This window comes from Manacus vitellinus, unplaced genomic scaffold, assembly GCF_001715985.3.
Source record: "Manacus vitellinus isolate BGI_N305 unplaced genomic scaffold, ASM171598v3 scaffold_7_pilon, whole genome shotgun sequence".
Lineage (NCBI taxonomy): Eukaryota > Metazoa > Chordata > Aves > Passeriformes > Pipridae > Manacus > Manacus vitellinus.
The window spans coordinates 31,455,750-31,474,078 of NW_021940813.1; the positions used below are offsets into that span (position 1 = coordinate 31,455,750).

General features: G+C 41.7%; 1 protein-coding gene across 2 annotated transcripts in view; it reads right to left on the reverse strand.

Annotated features, from left to right (window-relative positions):
* P2RY8 (P2Y receptor family member 8) overlaps positions 1–18,329 on the reverse strand; it is a 52,133-nt gene that overhangs the window by 27,453 nt on the left and 6,351 nt on the right. Inside the window, exon 1 of one of the 2 annotated variants that reach the window (XM_008934377.3) lies at positions 3,160–3,201. The exons of the other annotated variant lie outside the window; for it this stretch is intronic. The gene's annotated coding sequence lies outside the window, so the exon portion shown is untranslated. Of the gene's footprint in view, positions 1–3,159; positions 3,202–18,329 lie in introns of those variants that run through there. 2 annotated transcript variants of the gene reach the window in all.

Genomic DNA, 18,329 nt, shown 5'->3' on the forward strand with positions numbered 1-18,329 from the left:
GATGTGAATCAGGTGCAGTGTATCTGGTAGTAAGTAACCCTAGCTACTTCTTCATGATCATACCAGTGAGTAATTTCTGTTCTTATTTCAAGACTTAATGAGCAGTTTGGAGAGCAAGGATTTTCAATTCAACACCTTCTAAGCCTGAATTCATCATGTGGGAGTGTGAAAATGTGACAAAAATGTGTGGCTCTTGACCAAGTTCATAGATCCCTTGCCCCTGTCTGAACAACACTTGGACCCTCATTGCTCTCTGTGCAAAAAGGCAGAATCTCTCTGTTGGGATATCAATGAGACCTAAACCCCAGCACTTAAAAAACTGAACTGTTGCTTGAAGCATACATAGCTCACTCTCTCTCTGTGAAACACTGAAAAATAAGACTTTTGATGGAAAATTTCCATAAGGACACAAGGCTTCCAGTCAAAATACATGAAAAGAGACTGGATCAAACTGACATTACCAGATTCAAAGATGTAGAAAATGAATCCTGTGGAATGTTTCTGATTGATTAGCACCTAAATTTAGACAAAAATTGGATTATATTGCCCACTTTAAATCTATTTTAAAATAACAACTGTAACTCTAAGGCTGAGTCCCTCTCAGGTTTCCTGCGTGTAAATAGCAAGCCCAGGAGAAACACCAACTTGACCTTCCCATTTGACAGCTGGCAGTAAGAATAATCAAGCCCAAACAACAATCCCGAAGACATTTACTTATGAAATGAGCTCATTTCATTCAGGAATTTTGAAGGCAGTAGTCAAGGGCCTAACCCCCCCACTTCCATAGTCATTTTTCATAGGAAAGCTACATGTTCAAGCTCCTTTTGCACACTATGAAGAACATGAAAACAGTGTTAATAAATATGCCTGGTAAGAAAACCATCCTTCTGTACAATTGAAGTCTTTGCAAACATTAGTTGTCAGCAGTGAAGCCCCTGATCTTCTGCTTCAAAACACCTATTTATCTGGAAACTATGCAAATGTGAAGTAATTTTATTAGGCAGCAATACATGTGCAAAACATCAGCACATCTTTTAAATGCACTGTGACATAGTCTTGATGTGTCTTTATTTTTGAGCAGGACAGAGGAGGCTACCATAAGATAACTTCTTGAGGCTGGGTTGTGTCTTCTGGGTTTCTCCCCTCTAGCCACTTGCCCAGAATACAGCAGTTACTGTGGGAGACCAAACTTACCATACAACTTTCTAGTATTGGGTTATTTTCAATCCTGTTACACACAACTGGTACATATAACATATGCCTCCCTCTGACAGAGAGACGAGGAGTTGCACCCTCTTCCCACATCAAAGATACTGATGCTGAAACAGAGCACTGAGAGTAAACATTTTAAATCACCTAAGTTGGCGTTTTCTGTGCTTACAGTCATCAGTGAGAGCAAATTTATCCACATAGACAGATGCATCAGAGTTGAACCCAAACCCACACTGAAAGACAGTAGGTGAATACACATTTTCAATAAATGTACCTGAAGGAATGTTAAAAACTGAAGGTAGAAGCAGTGGGCAAGCTGCTAGTTGGTGACAGGGGGATGCCTGGGTTCAGTTTACTCTTTGCATACAGAGCTGTTGAGCCATGCCTATGCACTAACTGAGAAATGTGACTGCAAGATGGGTAGGCACACCTCAGCCAGCTTTCCTCTAGCAAGCTGCAGCATAGGCTGCAAGTATTTAGCAGCTAAGGCCATACAGACCTGTAAGGAACAGCTAGGTGCTTGGCATCAATGTTCAAACTGAGATGACTAAGGCTGATGCAAATACTTCTACCCATGTCATAGCCTCTTCCCTAGCAGAACGGTGGCATGCTTTCTAGTTATGTCTAAACTGAAATACAGCTGTTTGCAAGGGAAGACCTGGGTTTCTTGATCAGATTGCCTGCACTGGGGAGCTGTGAATACCAGGGTACAAATATGGTGTCAACTGGGATTCATCTGAGTTCCCCACCTGTAAAAGCAGTGACAAAGCTTCCAGTGGCTCCTTGAGTCTGTTAAGGGTGAAATTCATTGGAGAGGTCCAAGTGCTACCGCAGCAGCAACCTCACAAGTACAGTGGAAGTGATTTAGAAATGATGGATGGAAATTATGTGTCTGAATCAAACAAATGCTTTAAAAAATCCTAACTAGATTCTCCCAATCACTATGTATAAAATCCAGAAAATGTTTATACCAGACATTCAAGGAGCCAATATCCAAACACTAAAACTGATTATAAGCAAAGACTTAAAAAAACCCAAAAATGCCGAAGATCTGAGTATCCAGTGTATGACTTCAACCAGGGACCAGCACAGCACACACAATTTCACTTTCTGTATGGTGACCTAGTGACAAAACATTGTTACAATAACTGCCCCACAGATGACTATTTTATACTTGTTTCTGATCTATTAGAAAACAAAACTTCACACAAATAGTCTCTTTCCCTATCTATTAAGAGACAACAAATGCAGTATGCAAGAGTGCAGTGTTATGAGACTTCCTGCTGGTGCCTGTCTGTCTGAGTTCAGTTGTTATGCATCCAAATATCCCAAGAAAATTATATCACTTTATGATATGGTTCCACAGTCACTTCTGAGTGTATGTTTGGTTACTGCAAACCTCAGGAACAGTCTCAGGATGAATACAGTACATGACTCTACAATAGCTAAAGATAAATATCGGGTTCAGATTTACAAATAAAACTGGTCCAAAATTATCTGGCGCTTTTTTTTCTATTTTTTTTCTGCCCCAATATGGAAAAGACACAGTATGATTTTTACTACCTCCCTCACTAAAGCTAATTATGCACTTAAACCCCTTTATTTTGATAGTGGTTTGTGCAGAGTGAACTCCTTAAAACTAATGGTAAGAGTTTTCTTTCTCTTATACTGCAGTATTGCTGTAATAATTCTGACTTCTAAATATGTGCAACATAATTTCTTAATTATCATTGCTCTATTATTAAGCCAAACAGTTCTTCCTTTTTTCCTACAGCTCACAGTCATCTTGCACAAAGACACACATGTATTTCTTGGATTGCAAGGAACTTTGTTCTCCCTTCAGATGTAAATAATAGGAGGGAGAAAAAATCAGTCTTGACTAAGTCTGACTCCACTGAAAAACAATTTTGAATAAACAATGAAGAAGTGGAAAGCTGTACTCCTTACCTTGTCTGGGATGTACAGTGCACCTTGAAAGCCTCTTAAATGACAGAGAAGAATTAGAAATAGTTGAAAGTTTGTACTCATCCAACCAGAGGGCTCAGGAAATGACTGTGTATTTTGCAACGATTAGCTCCTCCCTCACTTCTAAGTCTTCGCTTTTTCAAGTACAGCAAAAAAAATCCGTCTAATGCCATGCCCTACACATGATTTCTGTTTCACACTAAGAATATGCCAGTGGCCAGAGGAGATGACCCTGATCACCTCCATGGAAGAGAAAAATTGCAGTGTCTTCTGTGTAACTGTGACCAAGTACATTTTACTGTTGAGTGATGCTTATGTAATGAAGTGTAGAAATGATTAACGGGTTTCGCTTCTAACTCTCATTTATAGAAGAGGCTTAGACCAATATTGTCAACATGATTTCAGAGTTGTGGTGCCCAATAGAGTAAGGTAAAAAGAACAAGGCTATTTAAAGGAGTGGCATCCCTTGCAATCTGGACAGGCATTTGATATATGGTATATGATACTTTTATACACAGTGGGTCTCTAGTCAGGAGCCCTGGAGCATCAGGGTTAGGTCCTCTGTGCATAAAACCCCTTTTGTGCCTAAAAATCTGTTTCTCTTGCCTGAATGTACCTGTTCAACTAAAAGGCACTTATGACACTGATCATTATGTAAAACTGTTCACCTGAAAGCTATTAAAGGCCAGTTCCCCACAAGACCACAGGCAGGAGCATAGGCTGCCTTTGGGGAGTGGGCACCAGCACACTGAACCCAAGGTGGCACCAGGGCCTCTGAGCCTATGAGAGACCTCATATTTGGGTTTTCTGAGACAGCAATGGGGCTGTCTCACCTAGCTCTGGGCATTTGCACTGCAGATGTCTACACCAGAGCTACCCATTCGAGGCACTTTTGAATGCAGGTGAGGGAGAGAAACTGACCTGTGCAAGCTTCTTTATCTCTAACATCCAAGTGTTCCTTTTGCTATATAGATATATGCTTCTGTAATTTTTTTATGCAATCAAGACTCTATAAAAACTACAAACAAAATCCTTATTCTCTTGAAGTCGTTTTTTCTAGTAATCAATTCCAGTAATAATGACTCCAGAGGCATGCTCCTGTGAGACACTGATGAGAGTGGTCTGCACCTGAACTTCTACCTTTCACAGTCTACCACAATAATAATGAGGATACTCAAGATCCTTGGTTTAAGCAGGTGCTTAGTTGCTTTTTTGGAATGGAGGCCAAAACATTGGGATGATTCCTCAAACTACAGCTATTTATGATATAGCTTCATATGCAGAAACATCAGGGCATTTTATAATAAGCATGGTTGCAGGACAGAGACTCAAGTTCTTGCATTGAAACCTCTCACTTCCACATAGAAAATTGAACCAACTGTCAGACTTCTTACCATGAGCTCACAGGTAAACAGGAAGGAGTTTCAGTCTCAAAGAGTGCAAAATATATTGAATCAGACCTCCTAAAAAACTAATGGGATTTGGTTCGCTCCCTAATTTGTTCTTTTTTTTTAACAATATTCTTTCAGTTTAAATATGGAAGGTTAGAAATAGAGTGCTTTTTTTCTTATTCTTTGATCCTTAAGGCTACAAATAGTTAAAATTTCACAACTTTTAATTCACTATCATTTTAAAGAAGCTATTACCTCTAAAACTGTGGAAAGAAACTTTCAGAATGAAAAAAATTAGCATTTACTTTTGATAAAAAATGTGACATTTTAAAATCCTGGAGTATTATATGATAAAGTATATGCAGTAATTAATACTGTAGTACAATATACTGTTGTATATCATATTATAATTAAAAGAAAATTATCTAGTAATTAAAAATAATAATTACTACTACCTGGTAATCAATTTGATGGCACTCAGTTGTTCATGTTAAAATTTCTTTAGAAAGCATTTAGGTGCTAAGAAAACATCCCTCTGAAGACTAGTCATGTCTTTCAGAATGACTATGAGCAATGGTGTGAATTTTTACAGATGAGTTTCCTCTGAGTGAAGTTCTAGCCCTCTGTAAGTCCACACTCAGCTTCTTATTGAGCTCAGTAGGGACAGGAGTTCACCTTTATAGTCTTCCCTGGAGCTATCTCAAGCAGTCTATGAGTATTTGGGTCACTGCCTTTGTTGTTAAGAATCTGCATGACTGTATTCTCCTGGGAGACAGGGACACGACTTTTTTTTAAGACACTTGAGACTAGTCTGGTGATATTTTAGACTTTTTTTTAAGTGATGTTAGAAAGCTCCTCAGTATCTCTCCAGTGCAGAGATCTTCCTCTAGGGTCAATCTGCACCAGCCTTGAGGGTGACCTGAATGTGGCTCTGGTTCCTGGAGCTCAGAGGAAGCAGATGCAGATGGGGATTTGATTTGCACAAGGCCCTGAGGGCTCCCCAGCCTCAGGACATACCAACCCTTTGCATAAAAGTAGAGATGAGTGTCCTGGTTATGCCCCAGAACCAAACTGTCTCACGACTTTCAGCCTTTTAACATCTCCTCTCCCTCCAAACACACTCACACATGCCCCTTGGTTTCTATACAAAACAGGAGGCATTTTGCAAAACAGACTCCTGGCATGTATTTTTCTTGCAACCTGAGCAAGGGTTCCTGTGCTGTATGAAGGCAAAGTAGGAACGGGTGAGACCTTATTGCAAGCATGGGGTGAGAAGAAGCCTGGGAAGGAAGAGAGGGAGAGTGATGGCGGGTGGCAGAGAGGAGTTAATATTCTTGATGTGCAAGGTGGATGAAGAAGCAAGAGAGCAGGGAAAAAGGGAAAGAGCCCTTAAGTAGGATGAAACCTGCAAATCTGGAATAACAGGGCTCATCAGATGCACTGTGGCATGCATCAGAGTGCAAGTTCAGATGCAGCATTTGTCTTTCCTGTTCTATGTTGTACAAAATACTGAACTACCCTCTGTGCAGAATGAATCTGCGGTCTGGTGACTAGTGACTGTTCCTGGGAGGGAAGGGATGCTTATATTGAGAACCAACAGACACCTCAGTTTCCTGCAGCTGAAACTAAAACCCACTTTGTGAAGCACCAGAGCTCTGCCTCCAGGTCTATGAATGCCACCTACAGCATTCCCTGTGAACCTAGTACTGACATTTTTAGAAAGAATAATCCCATGTACTTGGGATGAAACTAAAAAATTAATTGTCACAAAACAAAGTTATTTCTTTATTCACTGAAAACTATTGAAATTTACATCCCTGATCCTCAGCATGTTGGGGTTTTAAGGTTTTAATCGCTCTGTCGTTGCCGTTTTGATCACTGCCTCCATTGCAGCAGTTCACAAGCTGACTCCGAATAAATCCACCTGCACAGCACGAAACAGCCAGTGCCTTAGCTTGAATTGACTCAGCTTTGAGAAAACCAATAACTCCTGTTGAAATTGTTTAGACAACTGCATGTTTGCTGACTGATTGCTGGCCTGACTAAACCCTACAAGGCAGATTTCAGTTTGATAATCCTGATAGTCAGACTTTAAAAGCGACTTCCGCTTGCTACTTTTATTTCAGGGTATGATTCCCACATAAGTGCATTTCCCCTCATTTTTCAGACAGTGTAAAGGGACCATTAATAGTAGGAGAAGAAAAAATAAGGAAAAAAAATAGTGCAGGGATCAGAATTTCTGTGGGAGAAGTGCTGGGAGGAGGCAGGATCCAGACCTTGATCTATTAGGTTGCTACATTTTGCAGGGGGAGCTTTGTCCCAAACAGAGAAAAGCAGAGTGATCAGAAGCACAGGAAATATGAGTTGAAAGAAAATGCACTCAGTTGTTTCCATTCTCCAGGCACCTGCTTGATCTGGGCCTCTGAGATTAGATAGATGTGGCCAAACACCCATTTCTCTGAAGTCCTTCCAAAGAGTGAAACAGCTCAAAAGAGAAATCTATGTGGTTCTGCAGAAAGCAGTGGTCCCTCTCCAGTCTTATGATCGAAACAACTTAGTGTTACCCCAGAACTGAACTCTTGCTTGATCCTCTGCCTCCTAGTTCCTAGGAGATGCTAGTAAAACCACTTCAACCACATTTTTCCCAAAGTAGACATATTATTGGTTCTCAGTTTCTGGGAGGATGTCTTGAAACACAGAGGAATTGACCCATTGAAATCAGTATGGACGAGGCTTTGTTCCAGAACTGTGTTACTAGGGACATATAGGTCCCAGCAAAACTTCTGCTGATGGTCATAGAATCATAAAATCATCATTGAATGTTAGAATAGTTTGGATTGGAAGGGATCTTTAAAGATCATCTAGTTTCAGTCCCCCTGCAATGATCAGGGACATCTTCAACTAGATCAGGTTGCTCAGACCCCCATCCAATCTGACCTTGAATGCTTCCAGGGAGGAGGAATCTACCACCTCTCTGGGCAACCTGTTCCAGTGTTTCACCACCCTCATTGTAAAAAAATTCTACCTTACATGTAATCTAGATTGACCTTCTTTTAGTTTAAAACCATTACTCTTTGTCCTATTGCAACAGATCCTGATGAAAAGTCTGACCCTATCTTCTTATAAGTCCCTTTTAGGTACTGGAAGGTGCTACAAGGTCTCCCCAGAGCCTTCTCTTCTCCAGGCTGAACAACCCCGACTCTCTCAGTCTTTCTCCATTGGAGAGGTGCTTCAGCCCTCTGATCATCTTCATGGCCCATCTTAGGACACATTCCAATAGACCCACGTCTTTCCTGTGTGGAGGGCTCCAGAGCTGGAAGCAGTACTCTAGATGGGATTTCATGAGAGCAGAGTAGAGGGGCAGAATCACCTCACTTGACCTGCTGGTCACACTGCTTTTGATACAGCCCAGGATAAAATTGGCTTTCTAGGCTGGAAGCGCACATTTGCCAGCTCATGTCCAGCTTGTCATCCATCAGTACCCCAAGTCCTTCTCTGCAGGGCTGCTCTCAATTCCTTCATCCTCCAGCCTGGATTGATACTGGGTTGCCCTTACCCAGGTGCAGCACCTTGAATTCGGCCTTGTTGAACGTGGTAACATTTCCATGGGCTGACTTCTCGAGCTTGTCCAGGCCCTTTTAGATGGCATCATTCAGTTGTATCAACTGGACCACTCAGCTTGGTGTCTTCTGCAAAGCTGCTGAGGGTGCACTCGATCCCTTTGTCTATGTCATTAATGAAGATATTAAATAGGGTCCCAATACAGGCCCCTGATGGACACCACTTGTCACTGATGTCCCTTGGGACTTGGAGCCATTGACCACTACCCTCTGGATGTGACCATCCAACAGTTCCTCTTCCATCAAGCAGTCAACCCATTGAATCCATCTCTCTTCAACTAAGAGAGAAAGGATGTCAAGAGGGACCACATCAAAGGCCTTACAGAAGTCCAGACAGACAATATCTCTTCCTTTGTCCACTGATACAGTCACTCCATTGTTGAAGGCCACTTGGTTTAGTCAGGCAGGATTTTCCTTTGGTGAAGCTGTGGTGGCTGTCCTGAACCACCTCCCTGTCCTTCATGTGCCTTAGCATAGCTGTTGGGAAGATCTGCTCCATGATCCAGGTTGGTAGTTCCCAGGGTCCTCCTTTCTTCCATTCTTAAAGATAGGTACAATGTTTTCCCTTTTTCCAATTACCAGGAAATTCACCTGTCATGACTTTATGAATATCATGGAGAGTGGCTTGGCAACTACATCACCCTCAGGACTCTGGAATGCCTCTCATCAGGTCCCACAGACATGCACAGTCAGGTTCCTCAGTTGGTCACAAACCAGATCTCTTACAGTGGGAAGCACTTTGTTCCCCTAGTTCTCAGTCATCAAGGTTGTTTGGCCACCTTAGTCACAAGGCTTATTTCCTTCCACACCTCAGCAGCAAACCCAGACACTTCAGTGCCTGGTGAGCAGACTGGCAGGAAACCAATGCTTCCTGTCTTCCTGTTCCCTGATTAAGCAAGCTCATGAATATAACACAAAATGATTTGGGTTAGAAGGAACCTTTAAAGATCACCTAGTCCAACCCCAAATGAAGGATATGCAAGTGGAAAAGCTTTTATTTAAACTTCCCAGCTTCCTAGATCCTTGTAACCACTCTGTCTAACTCTTGGACAAAACAGGCAGGAAAATAGTGAGCTCCTGCAAAAGTCAGTGCTTAGGGAAGCAAAGTATTTTCTGTGGTAAAAAAAAATATTTTTAATGCTTTGGTTTTCTTTTTGCATTTTCTTCTATCAACTAGTGTTTCAGTTTTGTTTTGCAGCTGTTTGAAATATCGGTTTTTTGGGGTTTGTTGCCCAGATGTAGAATGTGACAAATTGGAATATGCCTGGTAGATGCTTCAGAGCAGACATCTGCTCTAGAGAGGGTGCTGAAAAACAAGGCTGTGGCTGTCATACACAGGATGGTGGGATCCCTGTAGATTTTGGTTGGGCTTTTTTTTTCCCCTCTGTCCCCTTCTTTCATCATGCATCTGCCTGGGAAATGTATTCGCCCATGTTTGGGTAAGCAGATGCTGTCAAGTCTTGACAGACACCATAAATTCCTTGAAGACACATCTACTTATACCCCCAAGAAAAGAGGTACAAGACACCAGCCTGCCTACTGAACAAGAAGGGAAAAAAACAGGTTGAAGAGTTATCAGCTGGTCAGCATCAGAAATTCCACCAATTGAGGCAGGGTGTTTGTCATCCTGGCCTTTAAGGGGACTCAGGATTAAGTCCAGCAGAGAAGTAGGAGGACCTTTCCTTTTTTTTTTTTCTTTTTTAACTGTTAAAAGGTTGTTTTTCAGACGTTGTATAAGACATCCTATTTGTCTCTAACTTCTCTGATTACAAACGGATTACAGGAAGGAAACACTCCACCCAGTTTCTTAATTTATCATGCACCATTGCTTAAAGGTGTCATCCGTGTCTCAACAGAAATCTGTTTTCACCCTTTCTTTTTAAGAAAAAGAAAAGAGGAAAATAAAAAAAGCAGATGATCTTGGTGCTCATTAATTATTTATTCAGTGCCTGTTACACCCAGAAAAGCTTTTGATTTTTCCAGACACACATTTGCTAAGAAATATTTCCAGCAATATACAAAACCATTTAGTGGTGAAAGGGAATGGGGTGTGTAAGAGAGAGGTTGGGTGGTGCAGATTTCCAAAGGGCTCTGTATTGCAGCTCAAATCAAGAACGTGGATTCTATTCTTATGATATAAGCATCAGTCAGTACTTCTAGTCTTTAATTTATATGAATAATTTATTCATAAATTATTAATTTAGTCTTTAATTATTTCATCAGATAAAAAGAGTGAGGGTCAAATTGTGTTCCCAGCTCTGCTAAGGTGCAAGTAAAACCATGGCAACTCCTGGAATGAGTCCAGTATTCCTGACGTCCTCACAGGGCTACAGCTTTGCTTCTGACATCCTCATTACCTTTGCTTGCAAAGCTGTGCATGCAAAATGCTCCCACTCAGGGCAGGCCATGTACTTCGAGGTGACTCAGCCTTAAATCTGCTCATGCATGGCTTTAGGGATGGAAAGGCAGTGGGGAGAGGAAAGAAGCAAGGAAGTAAGCAGCATGGTTTGGGAAACCTTTATAGGAGTGCCCAAGCAGCTACAGAAGAGTCGTTCAGGGTGCTTGCTGTGACAGCTGTCCTCTTAGCTGCAGGTTTCCAGTGGAGTGGCAGCCTCACATGCACACCTCCTGTCTTGGGTGCCCACAGTTCTCCAGACGTGGCTCAGCTTGGGCTCCCACAGGGCACAGTTGAGGTCCATGGCGCTGTTCATGTGGCTGATATTCACCGGCAGCAGACGTGGACCTAGGGCCAAACTTGGAGCAGCAGGAAAGGCCAGTGCCTGGTGAGAGGAGAGATGCAAAGCACCAGGTTGATTTTCCACTATGTCTGTCTTTGCCATACACTTCAGATATTGGGGGCTGCATAACATGATGGGCCAAGCCCGGAAATGGCTGATAAAAGCACTGAGACCATTAGCAAATGTACATGCAATGTGTTAACGCTGAATGTATCAACGATGCAAATACTGATTGCAAAGAGGAAGCTAATTTACATAGACAGACTAAAGTTAATCTGTGGGGTTTTGCCATTCAGTTTTTAACTGCAGGTTCTGTCAACTCATCTGCACTTACCCTTGACCAAGGCAACAATGAATTTTGCTCTCAGTCCAGATATTTCTTTGCTGCATGACTAAATGTTTATTGTATTGTCCTCAATCATTTCCTTTCACAATGCAAAAGGGAAAGAAGCTTTAGAAGAATCTTTTTAAGCCCAAGAAATGTAGTCCAGCAGGGTGCTGGCCCCCCTCACTAAATGTACACCTTGCATTTCTAATTCAGAAACATTCATATGCTGGAGTATGCTGATGCCAAGGAAGATCAGTTCCTATTCTACTATTCACACTGAGCTGTATTTAGTGCCAATTACTGTATCCCAATAAGTTGCAATCATATTCTGGCAGAGAGCAGCTTACCACAGCAGAGGCTGTGGTTTTTGAAATCTGAGTTCTAAAACAGTAGACTTTTCAGGTCCCAGATAAAACTGTAATGTGTATCTATTCCAGATTAAATATATTTTCAGTTCTGCAATTCTTCTCTCAGGAAGTTCTTGGCATATCTTCATTTTCATTGCATGTCTCAGGAATGTATCTGCAGATCTTAATTTGTGCCTTTTGTTGAAACTCTTTGCAGCACAATAATAACAACAATAGGATCAAAGCGGAGACTGTTTAATACCAGCAAAAGCTTATATAACCCCAAACAAACTCTTCAGTTTGGCAATATAGGCTAGCTGGATTACTGTTATCACTGTTTCAGGCATATAGCACATAATAAAAATCTTACACAAAACGAAGTTGAAAGCACCAGTGTGCTTTTTGGTTTCCCCAAATTGTTTACAAGGGGAAGTGAAAAGTTTCCAGTAAGAAGTTTTTGAATAATTGTGATGCCATTGCTAGTGAGCTGGGAGAGAGCCTAGAGACTTGTGACCCAAAGCAGCATCTCTAACATAAGCAGTGTTTCTCAAGAAAAACATAGTTCAGGTTAACAAACATCAAAGTGAGCTGCTGTCTGTCATTCCTGCACTGAAAAGTGAAATGTGTCTTCCTAAATGAAAGAAAAGAGTTGAAGAAAATACACACCAGAGGAGCAGTTCTGAATATCTCAAATGGTTGTAACATCAAGTTACCAGTTCCTGGGCAGAGCCTGAGGCTGCTGTGTGTGGCTTGAGCCGGAGTATCACCTCCTTCTGCAGAAGGCAACACCCACAGGACAATAAAGAGAGGGGCCAAGTAGCCGGCTCTTTCCAGGGAACAGCAGGCATCTTAGGCTCTCATGCTACACATGTACAGCTGCTGGTCACTTTAAGGGGGAGTTTCACTGAGGGAACCCAAGGTAACAGGGGACCTGTCAGAACCCTAGGCTGATGGGGCAATGAGCAAGCAGAGGGCTGTCAGGGCAGTGTGCAGCTTTTGCTGTTGGGCATCTCTTCTGTTTTGGTAACTAATGCTGCCACAGTGGTAGGAGGGATTTGGTGATCTATACTCAAATTGCTTTTCTAGGTAAGAATAGAAGCCCTCTTTTTTATATGAAAGAAGGCCAGATGAGTAAAGAATAAACCCATTTTATTTCTTTTTAAAATGTATATAATATATATTTTTAAGAAGCAAGTTCTCTTGCAGATTAGAAACCTTTTAACTTCTTTATTTTCATCTCAGAAAATAATATGCATTTGCATCCATAAATAATTTTTTAAAGTTATTTTATACAATATTTAATATGTCTCCTAGTTGTAATAGCAATTTAGATATTTGTATATAATGAATCGTGAAAGGTTATTCTCTTAGGCTCTCTGAATAGATGTTCCAATAAATAAATGTTTCCATTAATGTGTGTTTTTACCCCCATTCAAATATTATTTCACTCTCTGGTGGGGAAGCACCAACACAGGTTCTGGGAATACCTTTTGCAGCACCTGCCATGCTCTATGCTAGAAGTGTTATTCTCAAGATCAGAGATGGGCAATCAACCTAAAGACAACCTCTGCTTTTACACCACCCAGCCGCTCATTTCCTGTGATTCTGATCACCGTGAAGGTGTGCGGGTCTCACTCGCTGCTCCTTAACTCACAGTTTGCCACAGCAGCAACTGGAGGAGAAAGGTGAGAGGAATCTGGAGGTTGAAAAGCACCATCCCTGTGTAGTGCAGTGAAGGTCCCTCCATCCTCCCTGTGTATTATGTGAGGTTTCACTTCTGTCATCCATCCTCCATCTCAGAAATTCTAATTTTCACCTGCCACGGCTCCTGCTGCTGCAAAGTTAGTGAGATGTGGAGCAAGTCTTGGGCCAGCATGAGAGGAGACAGGTAACAGGCTTCCTGGTGACTTCTGGGATGATGCTGAGCTCCTGAAGCCATGAACACAGGTGTCCTCAACTAACTATTGGACACCACAGTACAAGAAAGATATAAAGCTATTATAAAGCAGCCAGAGGAGGGCTTTGAAGACAATGAAGGGTCTAGACGGGAAGCTGTATGAGGAGTAGCTGAGGTCACTTGGCTTGTTCAGCCTGGAGGAGACTCAGGAGAGACCTCATTGTAGTCTACAACTTCCTTGTGAGGGACAGTGGAGGGACAGGCACTGACCTCTTCTCTCTGTTGACCAGTGATAGGACCCAAGGGAACTGCATGAAGCTATGTCAGGGGAGATTATGTTAGATATTAGGAAAAGGTTCTGCACCCAGAGGGTGGTTGGGCACTGGAACAGGCGCCCCAGGGAAGTGGTCACAGCACCAAACCTGCCAGAGTTCAAGAAGACAATGCTCTCAGGCACATGGTGTGATTCCAGGGCCTGTGCTGTGCAAGTCCAGGAGCTGGACTTCAGTGATTCTTGTGGGCCCTTTCCAATTCAGGATATTCTGTGATACTGTGATTCTATGATTTGATTCACACCAAAATTCTCCAGCAGGCCATGTTCTGTCACAGGCAAACATTACTGGCCTGATGGCAGCAGCTAAATACCAGCTTGAAATCCCTTCACTTTCCACTGAAGGTGAGGAAGCACTGAGTGGGACTCACAGCTCCTTGACAGCAGCAAGTGTGGGGGCTTTTACTCTAGTTGCAGTAAAATACACTTGTGAGTGAGGAAATGAATCTGATGACCCTTGCAGGAAGGCCCCAGCATATTTTTTTGTAGCTCTAATGGAGACATGGAAAGCAGCAATAGCTACCCCAATTAAGATGGACAAGCTGCTGGGCCCCTGTGAGCTGCTTCTTCTCCTACATGGTAAGGACTTCCTTGGGGAAGCTGGATCCAGTGGCAGAGAAACAAGCCTGTTTGGCTGATTGGGAGCAAAAATTTAGCCCAAAGGCATCTGCAGCAGCATTTTTCATGGTCCTTGCTGTCCAATTCAGAACTGAACAAACTCCTAAGAAGCAGGTAGAAGCCAAATGAAGAAAAGGCAGAAAAATTAAATAATATTTTCCAGGAATTCTTTGTTTCCTATGTAGTCAGGCACTATGGCTTTGTGAAAAGAAAAGACCTCTTCAAGGAAGCAAACTTTTCTTTGGGTTTGATTTCTTTTTCAACATGTAATGTTGAAGTATCTTTAATCTTAATTTCAGATCTTGATGGGAAATTTAAGAATTCTGATTTTTGAACTTACAGTAGATGCTAGACAGCAAGTAAATTTTCAAGTCTCTGAGCACATGTAACCTTCCAGAAGACCAAAATATTTTGTTTCCCCAGTTGCCACAGGATAAGCCAGTTTATACTGGATTTTCTATCCTGCAGATTCCTCCTGCTCCACCTCAGATATTGGGGGATATTATTCACCTTCCTTCTCAGCTCCCACACACAGAGATGAGGGGCTGCATTAGCTTTTATTAATATGTGGTGATCTGTCTGTAATCTCTGATTCTAGAAACATAACTGCAAATGTGAGAGGCTGAGTCTTTAATGAGCCCGTGGCTGTGGATGATAAGGAATACTTTCTGCAGGTTTCAGCTCCATCTATTGTTTTTTGTAACAATGGAGAAAAATGAAATGTGTTTTTGAAATCAGCAATTTTATGACACATTTAGTTTGCATTCCTTAATGAGAAAGCATTAGGGATACCAAAACTTAAAAAGGAGAAAGAGTATGAACAAATGGGATAAAAAAATAAAGTTAGTACATTGCTAATTGCTGCTCACTGAGCTACACTGAATGAAACTAAATTTAATTGTTTGGTAGCCTAATTTTCTTCATCACACATGTATAAGACTCGATTGGCACCACCTTCCTCCCCCATATGAAAACATATACCTTCAGGAGCATGAAACCCTGAAACCTTGCTCCCAGCTGCAGCAAGATCCTCCTCCCCTGAAGAACTCCCCAGCTTTCCACTTTTGAGAAGAGCTGTGTTGTCCTTTCCATACAGCAACAGCTGGCACCACAAACATCCTCCTGCTCCTGCCAGAACAAGGCAGGAGCAAACAACTGCTGTCCAAGGAAAGGGAAGAGACGCGGCAGGAGGGACAGCCAACCCAGACGCTATTCCAAGTGTTTGCAATGCTCCTTTGTTGTTGGTCAGCTTCAGGAAAATCAAATAAGATGACTTCAAAGTTTTTGCTTTTTATCCATCTTCCTTCCCTTCAGCAGGCTCTGGATGTAATGTGGGACTCTGCCCCTTGAAATACATTTTCAAAGTGCTACAGGGAACACACTGACCCCTGGACCCAGTGCAGCGTGCCTCTCTCAGGGCAGCTGAGACTGCAACTTGGGGAGCCTGAGAGGTCTTCAAGGACCTATCCCTGCCCTGCTTTGACTGCCAGATGCAAGAGAAACTAGAAAGCTTTGATCATCAGCTGGGACCTGCCACCCCTTGGCAAAAAATTAAATCTCCTTTCTAGAAGTGCCTATCACTCCCCAGTTGTCATTTTTAAGTCAGACACATTCTTGACTGTTTAATTTACATGAGCTGAATCCCATCTCTGTGACTTAATCCAGAAAGGAAAGTCTTAACTCATAGGTATTTTAATGAGTTAAACTCATTGCTGTCATTACTGAGCATACATCCAACATGTAGCTTCTCAAAACAGGGCTTGGTATACTTAATATATGAAAATAAACTATTTTAGAGTGAAGCTTAGATAAAATCTGATAACAGATGAGGATCAAAGTGATTTTCTCCCCCTCCCCCCATTTCTCATAAAGTGATATGTGCGACATTGCTGTGGGTGTACAGGTTAGAGCAATTGAAACATGAGTCTAAGTTAGTATCAGTTGGTGCAACTGATGCTCTAGCAGATTAAGTCTAGAATCATAGAATCATAGAACAGAGTTGGAAATGACCTCTGAGATCATCAAGTCCAACCCTTGATCCAACACTGCCGTGGTTACTAGACCATGGCACTAAGTGCCACACCCAATCTCAAAATCCTCCAGGGACAGTGAATCCACCACCTCCCTGGGCAGCCCATTCCAATGTCTGATTACTCTCTCTGTAAAGAATTTCTTCCTAATATCCAATCTAAGCCTCCCCTGGCAGAGCTTAAGACTGTAAACCAGAATATTGCTAGCTATGCATACAAATCTTTCAAATTAAATGTGGGAGAATTAGAAAATGGGACCAGAAAGTAGCACGGTACTTTTATTCCTTCACACTTTTACCTGGAGGTAAAAGACCTGCCAGTCTCATGCATCTAGAAATCCTAAATGTAGTAAGTACTAAGATATTGTTTTAAACATCAGATTATTTCTTAAATAATGGGTTGTCATTCACTGAGATACCTATCTTCAAACCTTTTTCTGTTGCTATGGGGATGAAAAGCTTTCTTTTAAAAGCAAGAAAAGATGAAGAAGAAAGTTAAAGTTATAATTAAAAGGAAACAATCAATACAATGAAAAAAAGGATCTGAGGTGATCTGGAGTTGAACAAAAAGCAGTTTCATTTAACCACAAAAAAAATTCTCTCCAGGGAAAAGAGAAAAATCCAGCATCATCAACTATTTTGAATATGACCAGGTGCACGAGTCTCTGGCACATCGCACTGCTTGTGCAAGATGTGGGTGAATCCTTCTCTGAAGGATATTGTTGCAGCTGCAGCAACAGGAGATATAGGCTGCTAGCTAAATGTTTCCAGGAAAAGCCAAAGGAAACTGAGCACTCATTAAATGTAAAATTACATTTTAAAAAAGAGTTTGGAATGTCAAATTGTGGAAACTTGGAGATAATAGCATGAAAACCACTCTGCCCCTGCACAAACATTGTGAGGAAGTTTGTTTTTAAGTACATAAGCATATTCCCCCTTTTCCCTTCTCCATCTGCCTCGGTCAGAGGGTGGTACTGCTGGGCTACCTTGGCTCTACTTGTCTGTATGGATGTAAAGGACTTCTAATGCCAATCATACATGCTATAAAACCAAGTTTTCTTGATAATGTTCATTGAAGCAGGAGCTGCATTTATGAATTCCCAGCCCTACAACACGATTCCTTTTGTATCTGCACACAAAACTAAGCACTGTTCTGGCTCAGTATCTATAGATAACCAGACTCAAACATTTGTAAGGGGAGAATCCTGGGGTACACTTGACCTCACCTGTGTCCCAGCCTTCTGAAACCTGGTGAAGGGAGGGACACTGGGATAGGCTTGGAGATTGAGCTACACCTGCGGCTGACCATGGACGGGTGCGTAGGTGCATCTGGGGTTGAGTGCAAGTCCAGTTGTAGACAAAATGAAAAAACTTGCCCAGGAACTGCCATCACATATCTAGGGCTTGGAACATGTAGTGATGAGCAGCTACCCACCAGGTGGTGCCATGCAAGCATAAGAATTACTGTCACTGGTTTACTGTAGTACCTCTAGCCAGAACCTCGTGCTCCTCCAAACTCTGTAGAAATCTGAGTTATTCCACAGATAAGCCTTCTTTTTTTTTTTTTTTTAGCAGAAATCAGCCCTAAGAAATAATTCTTGCAACTCTTTTTCTACCCTGCTCTTTAGAGTTTTATTTTATTTTTCAAGAAACAATATAAAATAAACACAAAGAAAAGAACATGAAAGAAATTATTCATATGGTTAATAATATTTTGACACTATCTCTATGTACTTTTCTTTCTCTCAGCATTGAACAGACATGTTCAGTCTTGAGATAAAAGTTTCAGTTGATGTTTGAGAGTTGAAAAACTTATGCTTATCAGCCATGCACACAGGAAAACTGGTGTTACA